Genomic DNA, 19136 nt, shown 5'->3' on the forward strand with positions numbered 1-19136 from the left:
AACTTGACTTTAGAAGGAAGATGTCCATGGTTAACAAATATAAGAAGATTGCCACACTTATTGGGCCTGGATTTATGAATAAGTGCCCCTGATCTATCTATACTTAATTTTGATGGTAGATTTCCTTTAATGAATGAACATGCTTTCAAGTGTACCTGTTGGCTTGTTTCCATGCCAGATATATCATTGTTTATAGAGATACCAATGGCCAGCACCTCAGCGCATAGAAAAGAAGAAAATGGGTGCTTATTGTCAAATCCTCTCTAACATGAAGGATAGCTGGGAAAGTGAGCTTTCTTTTACCTATGGGGTGACTTCAGAGCTGATAGACCCACTGTAAAGTAAACCTGTCATCATGATTTCACATTGTTTCCTAATGACAGTTTCCCATAACCTTTTTATAATAATAATAATTCTTTATTTATATAGCGCACACAGATTATGCAGCGCTGCACAAAGCATGTTATATTAATTTCCACTCTGCATCCACACATTTTTAAATATTTACAAAAATACACCTGTTCTATGCCAGCAAACTGGATCAAGACATCAAGTCATTCTCATTATCTCCTCTCTGCTCCTACAACTCTACTTCCTGCTCCCTCCTTATCTCTCTTCATGCAGACGTGAGATGACAGATTTGCTAACAGCACAGGGATAAGCTTGTGCTTGCATGAGGAGGGAGCAAGAAGTAAAATTGTGAGAGCAGTGTGCAGATAATTGTGATGACTCCAGGTAAAATGGATTTACCTGGAATGGAGCCAGGTATGCTTTTATCAACTTTTAAAAGTGAGTGGAACTAGTAATGTTAATTATAAAAGCAGATTGTGACTAAGTATTAAACTGATTATTGGAACCTTGATCTAGGTTCCCATTAATAGGCTTTATAAAAAAAAAAAAGGAAATGCAATTGATGAAATGTCACATGCGCAGTGTGTCAATACAGAAAACTGCAAATCACTGACCAAGAGTTTCAGCAGGTCCCCTTTAATAGAGGAAACAGGTTTACATCTGTTCTGGGCTACCGATTTGCACAGATTAGACGTTCTGGAAAAGAACCTCAAAATGGTAATGTATTATTGAATTTATTCCTATATTATGCATTCCAATTTCTGCCTTCGTATTTTCTAAAAAATTGTAGCATCTGCTGATTTTTGGAGTTCTTTGATCATTTTTGGCTACACACTCCTCTTTCCACTTTAGTCAGCATACTCCATATTCATCATGTCGATCCAGATGTGGTAGGCAAATTTATGAAGTGCGCAAGTAAACTTCAGTGCACCAGTGGCACATGGAAAACCTAGTTCTGCCAAAATTCCATTTCAGACATTAACTACTCATGTGCCACAAATTCTCTAAGCCACTTTGATAAATATGCATCCTCACTGTATCCTGGAATCTGCACTGTTGGGATAATCCTGGAGGTTTGGTACATAATGCAGTCTCCCCTTTTTTCTGGAACCCGAATCACCCACCAGAAATACAGACCTGCTAAATACTATGGGCAGGTCCAGATAAGAAAATCCACTAGATCTGCAGCAGAAATTCCACTCTCTACACACTCTGTATGACACAGGCCAGCACAATCATGTGCGGCTTAAATCTGTCCACAGATGCCCCCATCAGAAAAGCCAAGAGAAGAGCCGAGAAGTAAGTGCCATGAGATGCTGGAAGGTGTACAACTTTTCTTATTTCATAACTGTGCACATGCTTTGTACACTGCTCAACTTTCAGCACTTTAAAAACACAATCCATTATGTATTCTTTATCAGTTTTATACCATAGAATATAGTACATAAATCTCCCCACATGCTACTTTGGGTCTTTAGAAATGGGCGCGGACGGGCCTCGGCCCCACCACATTTACTATAGCTTAGAAACGGCAAATTGTACAGCAAAAATCTCTACCAATTCAGACTTGGTCTACGGTCCACACTGGTGTAGAATGCACCCAGGGGGCAGAAACTTTAATATTGGTGTTTAAAACAACAATCTTAATAACATCCTCCCAAAGTAACTCCAAGTCAATCACACTTCCATGAGGTTACGGATCAACACTGATTGTGCATCAATTTCTCCTACTGTTTTGCAAAAGGAACAGACATCAGGAATAAATAATTAGCAAAACAACCCCTAGGAGTGGTTCTGTAGGTGATGACAACAGACCACTTCTCTGTTCTCGTCCTTTTTGGTTACTTTTGCATTTTGTCATTGCTCTCACCCCTAGAGGTAGCATGAGGCTGCCAATAAATAAATTAGGGGGATATGGGGGCTGTATGTATAAGAATAAACAGAGGGATTTCTATAATTAAATTAGGTACTTAGAGGGTGTACATGATTAAATTAGGGGACTGTTTGCAATTATATTAAATGAGGAAGCTGTATACAAAATAAAGTTGGTGGACCGTATATAGGAAATTTTTTATAATCAAAAACCTATGGTAGCTGTCTATAATGGAATAAAGTGAGGAGCTGTACATAATGGATTCAGTTGGGAAGTCTGTATATGAGGAACAGTAGATAAATTAGACATTAGGCTATGTATATATTTAAGGGGACTGTATGAAAATACATTTTTTGGATGTATATTTATATATTTATTGGTGGGTGCTATATATGTTTATCTATTAGCGGTGTGCTATATATGTATTTTTAGTGGGCTATAAGTAAATTAATAGATTTTTTTTAAATAAAATCTTGTGAGATACTATATCTAATAATTTTAGGTGGGTGCGTTATATTTTATATATTCTGGTTGCAGTGTCTATTGTGATTAAAATAAAATAAAGTAATCAGCTTGAATGTTCAATAGTTCAATGGATATTTATGTCCAGTGGCCATATATGTGCTGAGCTCATATAAAGGGGTATTCCCACGAAGACAAATTTCTTAAATATACTGAGGTTAACTAAATAACACATTCTCTAATTCACCATTACTTACAAAAATACAGCATTTCAAAGATATAATTCTAATCTGTCTCTATCAGTCCTGGTGTACACAATTTCGGTTGCCCAAGGTTCTAACCACGAATCTTCCAACTTTAGGGTTGGGAAGACAAATTGTTCTCCTGTCTGCACTGAGCTGCTCTCTGCAGTGGCTCCCACCCTTGCATTTCAAGACGAGCTCTTACAGGACTTCTAGCCAGCAAGCAACAATGTGAGGAGAGTGAAGCTACAAGTTACAGACAGATGCGGTTGTTATCCAAGGGAGTGGGAGGGAAGCACAGCAGATCTGATAGTGTATGTTGTGGTTGAGATGTAGCAGAGATGAGCATGTAATTCTGTGTTATATGCATCTCTTGGATGTCATCATCTCTTGTGTGACTCATCTCTCTTTATGTGTGTCAGTTACTAGTGATTATCAGAAGGTATATGAAAGTGTATATAAACCTGTACCGTGATAATCTAACCACTGTGTCAGCACACCGCACAAGAGGGATCACAATAGCCCACATTTACTAAAAACAGAGCAAGCTGCATTACTTGCAGTTTGCCTGTGTAGTGTGAAGAGGGCTCCATATTCAGGATTTGTAGAAAGAACAAAAAGCCCACCCTGGGGAGGGGCTCCGGATCATCTGGCAAACAAAAGCCAGTTGCTAAAGTAGATGAGTGGTTTGGACAAAGCAGCCCTCACAGCTCCACAAAAACCCAGACCACAGAAAGAGGCCGGTATAAACGATAGAGTAAAAAAACTGAATAAAGGGGGGAGGGCGCTAATAGGCCAATTAATGTCCCCAATAGTAAAATCGCTGAAGGTACTTTGAACAATTCTATTAAAACAAGGAATTTTTATTATAAATAATTTACAGAAATGGCATCATCTTAAAACAACAATGGTAAAATGTCTAGGTAACGCGTTTTGGTTATAAAAACCTTCTGCAGACCCAAAAACAGACAAGTAACACAACCAGGAGATAACAGTCCAGCTCAGTGGCTGAAGTGTGCTGTCGGAGGGTAAACGCCGGCGCCTGCACCGTGCCTTAAGTGAAAGATAAAAGGCACAATCGCCGAGGTAAAGCTTCGGTCCGCTCCTGTCTCACTATGGAGAGTGAAACTGAAACATACTTAGGGGTATGGTGTACTGCTTACAAAAAATCCTTCAAATCTTGAGTGTATATTATACATTTTACAATATATCTGACCATGTTGTGCTCCTCATCTAAAACATACACTAAAACAAACATATTTCATATGTTCATAAGGGGCGTAACTACAGTGGTAGAAGCCATAGCAGCCACTATGGGGCCCGCAGTGTCAGGGGGCCCCGTCATCCGACCTGACACAATAAAGAATGGAGGATGTGCACCATTATATCTATATTGTACTGCACATGTCAAGCATAATATGTATATAACGTACACTCACCGGCCACTTTATTAGGTACACCATGCTAGTAACGGGTTGGACCCCCTTTTGCCTTCAGAACTGCCTCAATTCTTTGTGGCATAGATTCAACAAGGTGCTGGAAGCATTCCTCAGAGATTTTGGTCCATATTGACATGATGGCATCACACAGTTGCCACAGATTTGTCGGCTGCACATCCATGATGCGAATCTCCCGTTCCACCACATCCCAAAGATGCTCTATTGGATTGAGATCTGGTGACTGTGGAGGCCATTTGAGTACAGTGAACTCATTGTCATGTTCAAGAAACCAGTCTGAGATGATTCCAGCTTTATGACATGGCGCATTATCCTGCTGAAAGTAGCCATCAGATGTTGGGTACATTGTGGTCATAAAAGGATGGACATGGTCAGCAACAATACTCAGGTAGGCTGTGGCGTTGCAACGATGCTCAATTGGTACCAAGGGGCCCAAAGAGTGCCAAGAAAATATTCCCCACACCATGACACCACCACCACCAGCCTGAACCGTTGATACAAGGCAGGATGGATCCATGCTTTCATGTTGTTGACGCCAAATTCTGACCCTACCTTCCGAATGTCGCAGCAGAAATCGAGACTCATCAGACCAGGCAACGTTTTTCCAATCTTCTACTGTCCAATTTCGATGAGCTTGTGCAAATTGTAGCCTCAGTTTCCTGTTCTTAGCTGAAAGGAGTGGCACCCAGTGTGGTCTTCTGCTGCTGTAGCCCATCTGCCTCAAAGTTCGACGTACTGTGCATTCAGAGATGCTCTTCTGCCTACCTTGGTTGTAACGGGTGGCGATTTGAGTCACTGTTGCCTTTCTATCAGCTCGAACCAGTCTGCCCATTATCCTCTGACCTCTGGCATCAACAAGGCATTTCCGCCCACAGAACTGCCACTCACTGGATGTTTTTTCTTTTTCGGAACATTCTCTGTAAACCCTAGAGATGGTTGTGCGTGAAAATCCCAGTAGATCAGCAGTTTCTGAAATACTCAGACCAGCCCTTCCGGCACCAACAACTATGCCACGTTCAAAGGCACTCAAATCACCTTTCTTCCCCATACTGATGCTCGGTTTGAACTGCAGGAGATTGTCTTGACCATGTCTACATGCCTAAATGCACTGAGTTGCCGCCATGTGATTGGCTGATTAGAAATTAAGTGTTAACGAGCAGTTGGACAGGTGTACCTAATAAAGTGGCCGGTGAGTGTATACTGTGATGTTTATATGCAGTATCTGTGATGTGTATATGGTGTCTGTATACACTGTATGTGAGTGTATATGCACATCTGTGTATTTATATGTGATTGTAACTCGCATGTGTGAGTTTACTAACATGTATATTTTTTAAGTGGGAAGGGGGGCCCCATGCAGTAGCCTGCTAGGGGGCCCTGTCTCTCCTAGTTACGCCACTGATGTTCATATAGCATCTCCACTAATTATTATATATATACTATATATAGGCATTGCCTGGGATAGTAAATAACTGCTCTTAGCTATAACAAAATAGAATAGGTTAACAAAAAATATTTTATTTGTATCTTTGTCTCTGAACGTCTCTGTCTCCGACTGTCTGTCTATAAGTGTCATTGACTGTGTCTGTGTCTGACTGTTCATGTTTCTGTCTGCCTCCTACCATCTCTGTCTTCAGCTCTGGGTTTCTCTGACTGTCATTGCCCGTCTCTGACTGTGACTGTCTCTATATTTGTTTTTTACCATCACTTTGTCTATGGGGGATTTATGAGAAGTGTCAGAGCAGAACTGTTCTAGTTGCCCACTGTGAACCAATCAGAGCTCAAGTTTCATTTTCCAACAGTCATTTATAAAATTACTGATTGGTTTCCATGGGCAACTGGCACAGTTTTACCTGATAAATCACCCCTCCCCCCATCTCTCCATCCCTATCCATCTTACCTCACACATAAGCTGTTTTATACTCATTGCCTATAGTAACCAATCAAAGCCCATATTAACCCCTTAAAGGGGTTGTGTCACCATAGCAAATGGCTGTAATTGGGTCCAATGCATTGTGACAAGTACTTTCACCATTTACACTTATTACAAAATATGCAGGCTTACTGAGATAACTCCTTTTGTCCTGGTTGCTGGCGCCCTCTAGTGGTAGCTGTGTCCCGTCCTGAGCTACAGCTGATCTGGCCGAGTCTGCGCACAAACATTCCACCAGCTGCTCTGCACTACAGATCACTCCACACTGAGAGATCACCTGACACACTGCAGCCAATAGGAAGTGAGACAGGGAGCAGAGAGCTCAGCCTTCTACACCAGTGAATGAGGTGATTTCCACTGCTCCACAGTTGCTTCCAGCAGCAGATACAAGGTAACTGCAGACATACATGACATCTGCTGCACAGAGGAGAGTCCTCCCCTAACATGGATCATAGCAATGCAGCAGCCCTTCCTCCCTCCACCATTAGTCAGGTCACACAGGAGCCTACAGCAACAGATACAAGGTAACTGCAGCCAGACATGACTATCTGCTGCAGAGAGGAGTTCTCCCCTAACACGGATCATAGCAATGTAGCAGCCCTTCCTCCCTCCACCATTAGTCAGGTCACACAGGAGGCTGCAGAGATAACACAAGTAACAGGCTGAGCTCTGACCTCTCCTGATGCATCTCCTGTACTCTCCACCATTCACTGTCCCTCCATACTACCCTGCAGTCCTCCTCCTGTACTCTCCACCATTCACTGTCCCTCCATGTTACACTGCTGTCCTCCCCCTGTACTCTACACCATTCACTGTCCCTCCATGCTACACTGCTCTCCTGCAAAGGGGCCCCTGTCCCTGACTAGCAGGAAAGTAGCTAAAGATCAGTAACATGTGAGAAGCTGTCACCTATTTATCTATGCATCCATGCATGTCAGCCTGACCGACCATGATGCTGTGAGAATACATAGTACATGTGTACTATGTGCAGTGACCTGTGTAGTGTGCAGGGGGCGCCAGATTCAGGATGTTTTACGCACGTTCTTCATGCATCTGGTGCCCCATGCACTGCTTTGACAGACTGCACCAACTTTTTTTTGGTGTACTTTTAACATGGGGCGTATGACACATTTCTATTGGACTTCTATTGGATCAGTAAATGCAGGGACTATTTGAGAACAGCAGGTGGAAGGAGACTCTGAAGGCTGAGCGCTCTGTAGCACTGAGTTGTGCAATAACTGCCTCTGTCAGTGCTGTGCATGTGCCTGGCCCCTCCCACATCTGCTTCTCTGTGGAGCAGAATAGAGGCGGAACAAGCATCATAATAACAAATAGAAAGGGATCTTTAATTCCAGGTAACCATTACAAATAGATTTTTGAAATATTTTAACCTCTTTGACAGCTTTTTGCAGTCAATTGTTTCGTGGCATAACCCCTTTAAGGACCAGGCCCTTTTTTGTTTTTGAGTCTTTATTTTTCACTCCCCACCTACAAAAATCTATTACTTTTTTATTTTTCCATGTAGAGAGCGGTGTGACGACAAATCGGACTTCATAGTGATGGTATTAAATATTCTATGCCGTATATTGTGAAGCGGGAAAAAAATTCTGAATGCAGTGAAAATGATGAAAAAACACATTTGAGCCATTTCTTGTGGGCTTGGATTTTACGTCTTTCACTGTGTGCCCTAAATGACAGGTCTGTTTCATTCACTGGGTCTATACGATCATGGGGATACCAAATTTGTATAGGTTTTATAATGTTTTATATACCTTTACAAAAATTCTTCATTTTGCCGTCTTCTTGCGCTAATAACTTTTTCACACTTGTGAAAGAGCTGTGGGTGGTGTCATTTTTTGCGACTTTTGATGAAGTTTTCAATGCTTTTATTTTTAGGATTGTATGACCTTTTGATCACTTTTTATTGAATTTTTTATATTTTTAAAAATGGCAAAAAAAATGGCATTTGCACCATTTTCCGTTACGGGGTTAAACGTAGTGAAAAACGTTATTATATTTTGATAGATCGAGCATTTTCGGACATGGCAATACCTAATATGTTTATGATTTATACTGTTTATATTTAAATTACTTCTAGGGAAAGGGGAGTGATTTGAATTTTTAGGTTTTTTTAATATAATTTTTTATTTTTTCCTTTAAATTTTTTACTATTTTTTCAGACTCCCTAGGGTACTTTAACCATAGGGTGTCTGTTTCATGCTACCATATATTGCCATACTACAGTATGGCAGTATATGGGGATTTTGCACACCATCTATTACTATGTTCAAATCGCACATTGTAATAGATAGCCTGAAACATGTGCAACACCCTCGCCGATGCAATGGCGAGGTAGTGCTTGCGAATACGTCCCACCTGTAGGTAACACCATATTACACTACATGGTCCTTATAGGATCAAGGGGAAATTGCAGTGGTTAATCCTGCCTGGCAAGGCAGATGTTAATGTATGATGTAATTATGTCAACCAATGTCTGTGTTACATCCTGTGCTCTGTAGCTGAGATGTGATTGGAGGAGCAGCCACCACCTGACCAAAGGGAGGTAATAAAACTCTCTGGCCCGGAATGTTCTGGGTCTTTCCAGAGTTCTTTCAGCAAGGATTCTAGTTGAGAGAGATCTTGTAGACTTAGGGAGTGAGTGTGTGCGCATCTCAGTCGAGCCCATACCAGAGCAGGAAGAGCCTAGCCCCTGCCTCTGAAGAGTGGAGCTATTAGACTAGAGTAGTGTAGTGAGGAAAGGGGTATCGTTCCTACCTTCAAGGGTGATACCTGAAGCTCTACAGGACAAGCTGAAGCTTCCTATAAGGACACAGCTGCCACCCAGCCTGCCCTCTACCATCCAGGCTGGTGAACTATCTCCTGAGGCTCCCTCCAACTCACATCTCGGCACTCCATCTACCTGTTAAAGGCACGTTTTCTGCAGTTCCTGCCGGTTGCAATAAACTGTAAGTTGTTTGCTTCAACTTCTGCCTCCGTCTGGTCCCTGCTAATACGGCTGCCTTCATCACCGGCACCCTGTCCATTCCACAGAGACTCACACTCGGGACATTAAGGGGTTGCCCCCAGGGAGATCCGCTATAGCAGCCGCTCCCATCTTTTCTTGCCAACACCACCCTGCTGGAGACCTGCCAGGCTGTAGGACAGCCCTCCGGTTCCCCCGTACCAAGCACCGTGACAATAGCGTGCTTAGGCCGCAACCGCCAGCCACTCCGGTACCGCGGGCCCCGGCTGTCTCCAGGCCTCACCTCAAGGGCTAGGCCCCGGTGGGGGATGTTGCAAGTGGCGTCACGAACAGGATATTTACTTCTGTGCCTTATTACGGCATTAAAGACTTTCCTTTATTAAAAAAGACTGTGCTGCCTAACCCTGCTGCCATCCGGGTTTAGGCCTAAGGACTTGTGTGTTTCTGAACTGTGTTATACTGCTGCCACGTGCTGCCGAGCGTTGCTCCAGCGCTCCGGAGGTTAATCCTGGCAAGAACTGTACCAGCTCTGCTACATCCGGCGCTGCCGCGCCTGAAGATTTTTACCTCAGAAACTGTGGCGCAGCAAATAATTCAAGCCCGCCAAAACCTTCACTGGCGGGAAATCCAGATGACACACCAAGCTCCACCCACGCGCGAATGGCGCGAACCCCGCCTCCTGTGGCGCAGGAAAAATTAGAGCCCGCCACAGCTCTTGGCGGGAAGGACTCAGACTCCACCCCCCGGCCTGAGGCGGACGTCCTGCCCTGCCTCAGAGAAGCGCGAGATCTCAAGTGGATGTGGAGCAGAGAGGACTACATCATGTGGGGTCCTCCGCTCTTCCCTCCTGTGGAGCGTCCTGAGTTTTATGAAGTCCTAGAGACGATGGTGGTAGTCTCCGCGCAGCCCGTCCGAAGACCTTCCGCGGGACATCGGCTGCACCGAGGAATTACTCGGGCTTTCGTCACCCGGACCTGCTACCACACGGTGACGCAGTACCCGATTCCACCCGGGCGGATCCTCGTCCCTATCCCGGCTGCCATTCCGGTAGCGCGGGCCCACGTGGAGGCGCCACGTGGAGAGGCCCCGACTCCTGCGGAGCCAACGCCTGGGCCTGGTATGGCCGTCCCACCTGCTCCGAGGCCTACCCCTCCGGCTACGCGGCCTGCTAGCCCCGCTATGGTGGTTCCTGACCCTCCGGTGGTTCCTGCTCCTGTTCCGGCACCTACCTGTCGCCCAAGGAGATCCGAACCCGAACCGGAGCCTCGAGCCCCAGCACCGGAACCTCCGCAGCCTCGAGGCCGAGGTGAGGCCACCCGCCGGCGACTCCGAGACGCTGTCTCGGAGCAGCGACGCCGAGAGAAGGAGGCCCAGCGGTATATGGCCGGCAGATCCACAGCGGGAGCTTGGGTCGAGAAGAACCGCACCACCGGCATGGTCAGGTTCTTCGACAAGCGGAAGGGCTATGGCTTCGCTACACAGGACTATACCGGACGGGAAGTATTTATACCCCGCCGGTCCGTCAAGAGGCCTGATCTGCCGGAGAGCCAGCACAACCTCAAGCCAGGCGAGTGCATAGAGTTCTCCCTGCAGGAAGGACCGCGTGGACCCTGGGCGGCTGGTGTGATCCGGATCCCCGACTCCGATGAGGACCGCTACTACCCGCAGGATGACTGGTATGAGGACGACGAGTGGCCGGAGTCCCCGAACACCTCCTCTTCCTCGGCTGCGAGTCCCCGGGCGGTGACCCATGTGAATGCCCCATCCACGGTAATCGTGAGTACGGGTCCCATTGCCATCCATGGGCCGGGCATGATACAGGGCGCCACCCCCACCGGTTCCCCTGCTGGGAGCATTGTCAGGTCCCGCGGCTCCTCCGTGGGTGAGGACATCCCGGCTGGTGAGCCTTGTCCGGAGGCTTCCACTAGGCCCTCTTCTCCAGTTGTCACCTACCAGTGGGGTGATGACCCGGCCCCAGAAGAACCGGAGCCGGAAGGAGCCGCGGCGCTGCCGCAGGTTCCCATTTATGTCTTCATGGACCCCTCTGTGGTCCCTGGCTCAGTTGAGCCCCCGGCTGGAACAGCCGACACCCCGGGCGACAGTGCTCCTCCCCCTGAAGGTTCGGAGGATGTTGCTGCACCTGCAGTACCCACTGCTGCCACCGGGTGTCCCCAGCCGGCACCTACTCCCGCTGAGGAAGCACAGGATTCCTTAGTGACTCTGGATCCTGTCCCTATGGAACCCAGCGAAGATGCTGACTAATCCCTGAAGGGCTGTCGCCCTCTACAGGTACTATGTCCATTGTACATATTGTATTTATCTCCATTTTCCCCAAAGAGCCAGAGACTTTCCTGAGACTCTTACCCTTATTTATCTCAGTCAAGAGATTATGTGCTATGATAGCACCCTTCCTCTGCCACAGCAGAGATGTCATCAAAGGACTCTGTCCCTCTCCAAATGGAGGAGACCCTTTGTTTCTTCATTGCACTTTTCCCCACCTCAAGGGCTGTACCCAGAAGATGGACTTTGTCAGTAGAGACCTTCTGAGAGACTTTTGCCAACCTCCAGGAAAAGTTGCAATGTAATTTATTATCATTTTGCACTTAATGCCTTCCTTTTTAGGTATGGACATTCTGCTTGCACTTTTTTATGCCTTTTCTTTGCAGGAAAGAGACATTTACTACCGTGCTACTCTGAGTAGCCTATCTACCTCTGTAACGTTTGTAACGTTCAAGATGTGTACCCATTGGGCTGCTAAGCCAATGTGAGTTTACAAAAATGTTTGCACACTGTCATCTCTGCCAGTAGTCTGCATTAACCCTTTTATAGGCTTTTCAGGTTGTAGTGTGGCTGTGTCGGACCGTCTTTTTATGTAAAACACTGACCGCTACCTGATCCCTCAAACTGAGGTTTGCACATGGGGGTAGTCCGTAAACTGCGGGTCTTTAGGGGACCGGGGGTGTTACACAGATAGCACCTGGATGCCACTCATACATGGGTAAGGTTGTCAGTCAGGAGGTACTTGTGTCGCATATGCTAACGCAATGCAGATAGACACCATATAATTGCCGCCAGGGAAGAAGTTGATCAAACAAATATACAGGCCTTGGTGCAAGGAGTGGATTACAGGACATGACACCACACCTTTCCTACTGTACAGTTCGGTTTAATGGCGTCAGCGACCAACTGTCATACAGCTACATATGTTTGTCTTAGTCCGACACCAACCCAGGTGCCTGTCTCCAGGACCATGGGCGGTTTGTCCCTACACCTCACACAGCCTGCACTTCCCAGAAGTGCCCTTAGCCCCCTCTGTGCCCCAAACCATCTGTAGTCGAGCCGAGGGCGGCTCTTTCAATTGCCCCCGGGGTATGCAACACCCTCGCCGATGCAATGGCGAGGTAGTGCTTGCGAATACGTCCCACCTGTAGGTAACACCATATTACACTACATGGTCCTTATAGGATCAAGGGGAAATTGCAGTGGTTAATCCTGCCTGGCAAGGCAGATGTTAATGTATGATGTAATTATGTCAACCAATGTCTGTGTTACATCCTGTGCTCTGTAGCTGAGATGTGATTGGAGGAGCAGCCACCACCTGACCAAAGGGAGGTAATAAAACTCTCTGGCCCGGAATGTTCTGGGTCTTTCCAGAGTTCTTTCAGCAAGGATTCTAGTTGAGAGAGATCTTGTAGACTTAGGGAGTGAGTGTGTGCGCATCTCAGTCGAGCCCATACCAGAGCAGGAAGAGCCTAGCCCCTGCCTCTGAAGAGTGGAGCTATTAGACTAGAGTAGTGTAGTGAGGAAAGGGGTATCGTTCCTACCTTCAAGGGTGATACCTGAAGCTCTACAGGACAAGCTGAAGCTTCCTATAAGGACACAGCTGCCACCCAGCCTGCCCTCTACCATCCAGGCTGGTGAACTATCTCCTGAGGCTCCCTCCAACTCACATCTCGGCACTCCATCTACCTGTTAAAGGCACGTTTTCTGCAGTTCCTGCCGGTTGCAATAAACTGTAAGTTGTTTGCTTCAACTTCTGCCTCCGTCTGGTCCCTGCTAATACGGCTGCCTTCATCACCGGCACCCTGTCCATTCCACAGAGACTCACACTCGGGACATTAAGGGGTTGCCCCCAGGGAGATCCGCTATAGCAGCCGCTCCCTCATTTTCTTGCCAACACTACCCTGCTGGAGACCTGCCAGGCTGTAGGACAGCCCTCCGGTTACCCCGTACCAAGCACCGTGACAATAGCGTGCTTAGGCCGCAACCGCCAGCCACTCCGGTACCGCGGGCCCCGGCTGTCTCCAGGCCGCACCTCAAGGGCTAGGCCCCGGTGGGGGATGTTGCACATGATAGCCTCGGATCTTTGTGTGATCCGAGGCTGTCATAAAAATGTATTGCCGCTCCCCGTACAGGTACTTCTTATTGCGCTATGGGGTTAATGACCTGTGGCAAAACAGCAACCAATCGCGGCTCGGCTTCTAACTGCCACAGCAGCAGGAGACAATGGCTCCTGTATATGGTGATTAATAAGTGTATTTTGGGAAGCACAGGGTTAAAATTTGATCTCAAAGCCTTGTCCATGATGTTCCCCGAGTCACAGAGAGCTGCTCTGCAAAATTTGGTGATTGTAAATGTGACGGTGCAGATTCCTTTAGCGGACTTACATACACACATACACTCAGCTTTATATATTAGACTAGCTGTAGCTCTCGGCATTGTAGGTAATAGGAAATCATGAATTAGTTACCTACCGGTAATTCCATTTCCATTAGTCCACCATGACGGCCCACCTGGAGGATGTCCCTTGACCTCTGCAGGGACAGGAAGAAGAGAGGTTAAAAGTTCCCTCCCCGCCATTGATTCCAAAATAACCACACTTGAGGAGGATACAACAATTTTATTAGTATGTTATCATCACATACAAAGTTTCATCCACAAACCTAGACAGCAAAAACTTTACATAAGGGTGGGAATATATACGCCGTCATGGTGGACTAATGGAAATGGAATTACCGGTAGGTAACTAATTCATGATTTCCACTTCGTCCCCCATGACAGCCCACCTGAAGATTTACAAAATAAGTAAGGATTTAGGGAGGGATAACTGCTTGAAGAACCTTGCGTCCGAACGCAAGGTCTTTTGAAGATGGTAAGTCCAGTCTGTAATGCTTTGAGAATGTAGAAGGGGTGGACCACGTTGCAGCCTTACAGATCTGCTCCAACGAGGCTCCTCTTCTCTCTGCCCAGGATGTGGACATAGCCCTGGTCGAATGCACTCGTATTCCTGCAGGGACCAGTGTCTTCTGGATATTGCCGTCTTCAGCCATCTAGCAATGGTTGCCTTTGAAGCCTTCCTCCCCTTGTTTTTCCCCTGAAATTGGATATAGAGGTTATGATCCACACGCCAAGGCTCCGTAACTTTTATGTACCTGATAACAGAGCGTCTTACGTCCAAAGAGTTCCATTCGTGTTCTCTCTCGGAGGACGGATTTTCACAAAAGGAGGGGATTATAATCTCCTGGTTCCTGTGGAAGTTAGAATTTACTTTGGGAACAAAGTTAGGATCTAACATAATAATTCTATCTTCCAGAATTCTCATATAAGGCTCTCTGATTGATATCGCCTGTATTTCACCTAGCCTTCTGGCTGAGGTGATAGCAATCAAACGGTCCTTTTGATAAAGTGTTCAAAACTAAGGACAGATCCCAGGAAGAAGTTTTGTTAATAACCTGAGGTCTTAACCTAGAGGATGCTCTAATAAACCTTTTAACCCACCTGTGTTCAATGAGCGGCTGGTCAAAAAAGGCTGAAGTTTTTGGACAAGACTATCCTTTTCTCTGGTTCACGCCATTCCTCAGATACAAGTTCCTTTATAGTATCGTTTAAAGGAAATACCCTCTGACGTTTTGTTTTTAGACTACCGAACAATTCCTCTTCCTTAGATCTGGGAGGAAGAACATCTTCTATCTCTAGGGTCTGTCTAATGGCTTTCAGGAGATTGTCCAACTCCTCTAGTTGGAACAGGTGTCTCTGAATTCACAGTTTTAACTGACTCCTGCGAGTCTGTCGGATCATCACCTTCAAACATGGAACATGACGGAACCTCAGAATCTTCCCCTTCCTCAGATAGCGATGAGTCAGGTTCAATTCTCGCTTTTTTACTTTTGGGAAGGTCTAGATGTAGCTGCAGTTACTGAAGACATTACTTTTTCTTCAATAAAACCCTTAAGTTCATCCAGGAAAGAAGTTTTTTCTTCTCTCATAAAATTATCTATACAGGTTTTGCATATTGGCTTCCTGTAAGATTCGGGCATAGAATGAAAACACATATTGCATTTCTTTACTCTGCTTTTCTCCGATTTTCGGGTTTTTCAGGCCTACTAGCCTTATCCCCTTTATCCTCCTTGCCTTTTCCCCTAGACCCCTGGTCTTTTTCCTAAAAGGCAATAGGAGGATAATAAGTGCCCCGATATCTTTTACATAACGTAAAACCACTTCCTGCACAATTTACCCCACTTAGTGAGACTGGAGGATGCAGGAAAGTCAGGTCTGCTTCACCAGCCATAACGAGACTACCAAAGCGCAGGAGACACGAGAACCAGCAGTAATCCACAGAGATCTTAGACCTAAGATCAACGTGACTAGCCCGCTTTAAATACCTTAATGGGGAGCCCATCCCCCATTGAAGAGGCTACCACTGGCCTTCCCAGCTCCCAGGGATGCTTTGCGCCTTTTTGGCGCCACTTCCGGACGTGGCCGGAAGTCGCCATTCGACCTCGAGGACGCCAGGATATGTAGTCTTTTCTTCAGCCGCCACACGTACAACCTCCGGATCGCGCTGCGGCGGCCTTCTTCTTCCACTTCTTCCTGTCCCTGCAGAGGTCAAGGGGCATCCTCCAGGTGGGCCGTCATGGAGGACGAAGTGGAAATAACCCATTTTATTTTGTTTTAGCTAAGAGCAGTATGCAACTATAGACTGTCTATCACCGCCACTCTCATGGGGGGATTTGCCAGTAGTGTCTGAGAGCAAAACTGCTCTAGTTGCCCATGGAACACAATTTTTGTCCATGTTAACACAATTTCTTTGTTTTATATTTCTCTGCCACTGTAAGCAAATGTAATGTTTAAAGTACAATTTTGCCCTACTGGTAAACTTTTCTTAACTCTTTCTATGCAATATTTAAAAAAAAAAATAAACAAAAATTTGATGTGGTTTTTTTCTAATAAAAAAAATTCTGTTTATATCGTCAAACCTACATAACATAATAACCCTTTTCTTTGGTTTAATAAGCATATGGCAATACCATATTTATATATAATTTTTTTTATAAAATGCTCTTACTTTTGCACAATAAAATACTTTTGAGGAAAAATACATTTTTGCTTTGCCACCTAAACACAAAAAATATTATCCAAATTTTTCAGCTATTTTGATGTGCAATGTGTCACAAGAAAACAATCTTAAAATCCCCTAGATATGTTGAAGCATTCCAAAGTTATAATCTCTTATAATGACACAGGGCAGATCTTAAAAATCAAGCTTGGTGCTGAAGCCCTAAAATTGCGTTGATATGAGAAATTAATTTCACCTTAATGGTGAAAGAGGGCATCCATTACTAAATTAATGGCTTAGTGTATGCCAGTAAAAAGGCTAGCAGGGGCAGAACGGTGGCTTAGTGGTTAACATTACATCCTTGCAGTTCTAAGTCCCAGGGTCAACATCTGCAAAAAGTTTGTATGCTTGTTTGTGTAGGTTTCCTCCGGGTCCTCCTATTTCTTCCCACACTCCAAAACATACTAGTAGGTTGATTAGCTTGTGAGCCCCATTTGGGACAGGGACAAATTTGGCCAAAAAAAAAACTCAGTGTTGCACTGTATAATTGTGCACTATATAAAGGAATTTAAAAAAATATTATTATTATTATTATAATTATTAACAAGAACCCCTTTACCATTACTCCAGTACACATCACCACCAGGAGTAACGGAATGAGATGGATACAATCCATCAACAGATAGCCAGGTGCTGGGACACCTTTAGGCTGGTATTATTTAGTTGTATACAAAATATACAAAATGTCACAGCGCAATTAGAGAGTAGCCAAAATAGATAGAGATACACAGAATTATCATGCGTTTCTTAGGAGAGGTGCAGTGCCCACTGGTTTCAAGAATCCAAAGGATCCAGAGGGGAAAGTGTCAAGTAAAAAAAAATTCCAGAAATATACGGACGCATACTCTGTTCGTGTGATGGGTTTTTATTTTTCAACAGTGGACGCACAGCGCGTTTCAGGAGCGAGCAACTCCCTTCGTCAGGTCCAAAATAATTCAAATATCTTTACAAATAATTTTCAAATACATGTAATTAGAAGAATGCAGGAGTATACCCAGCAGATGAGTGTTAACTAGAGATAAGCGAACATACTCGTCCGAGCTTGATGCGCGTTCGAGCATTAGCGTACTCGAAACTGCTCGTTGCTCGGACGAATACTTCGCCCGCTCGAGAAAATGGCATCTCCCGCCGTTTTGCTTTTTGGCGGCCAGAAACAGAGCCAATCACAAGCCAGGAGACTCTGCACTCCACCCAGCATGACGTGGTACCCTTACACGTCGATAGCAGTGGTTGGCTGGCCAGATCAGGTGACCCTGGAATAGACTAGCCCCTGCCTGCGCTGCTCGGATCATTCTGTGTCTGGATGCCCCTAGGGAGAGAGCTGCTGCTGGTCAGGGAAAGCGTTAGGCTGTTCTATTAGAATAGTGTTAGGCAGGAGTGATTCAACAAGAACCCAACAGCCCTTCTTAGGGCTACAATAACGTTATACATTTTTTTTTTTTATTTGCAGCTAGTACCATATTGTGAGGAATTTGCAGGGGGACTTGCTACCGTTGTGTTTAGCTCTTAGTGACACACATATCCACCTCAAACACCAAAGTGGGACAATTTATTAGGGGTTTGATTTCAATTAGGCACAGTCTGCCAGTTTCTTTTTATTTTACGTTTATTTTTTCATAACTCAGCGTCATCTCATCTGGCATAGCAGTGTGCTTTCATACTTGGCTAGAAAATAGCCATAGGAGAATCCAAACGGCTTACTTAGGCCTACAATAGCGTTATATATTTTATTTCTGGTTGATCTGCTGGTGGCTGGCCTTGCTGTAGTGCATCTACTACCATATTGTGAGGAATTTGCAGTGAGACTTGCGACCGTTGTGTTTAGCGCTTAGTGGCGCACATATCCATCGCAAAGACCGAAGTGGGACAATTTATTAGGGGTTGGATTTAAATTAGGCACAGTCTGCCATTTACTTTTTATTTTACGTTTATTTTTTCATAACTCAGCGTCATCTCATCTGGCATAGCAGTGTGCTTTCATACTTGGCTAGAAAATAGCCATAGGAGAATCCAAACGGCTTACTTAGGCCTACAATAGTGTTATATATTTTATTTCTGGTTGAGCTGCTGGTGGCTGGCCTTGCTGTAGTGCATCTACTACCATATTGTGAGGAATTTGCAGGGAGACTTGCGACCGTTGTGTTGTGTTGCGACACAAGGGTGAAACGGAGTCTCGTGCGTCACACCGAATTGGGAGCCCGAATAAGCGGAGGTATCCTGATCCCGGACGCAACGGACTGTAAGTCAAATGAGTATTTGACAAATTCTGAGCCGGGTTTTACACACGCCCCCCGATGGTTCCCGGGTAGGGGCGGGTTTAACCAGATATAACCCCCGGCATGAGGCGGCCGCGTGACGGCCTGCTACAATGCCGTGGGGGGTAATGCTAGGGATGTGACCTAATACCTAAAATCATCATCCTTGTACAGTTCAAAGCAC

Source organism: Engystomops pustulosus, chromosome 10, assembly GCF_040894005.1.
Source record: "Engystomops pustulosus chromosome 10, aEngPut4.maternal, whole genome shotgun sequence".
NCBI classification, from domain to species: Eukaryota; Metazoa; Chordata; class Amphibia; order Anura; family Leptodactylidae; genus Engystomops; species Engystomops pustulosus.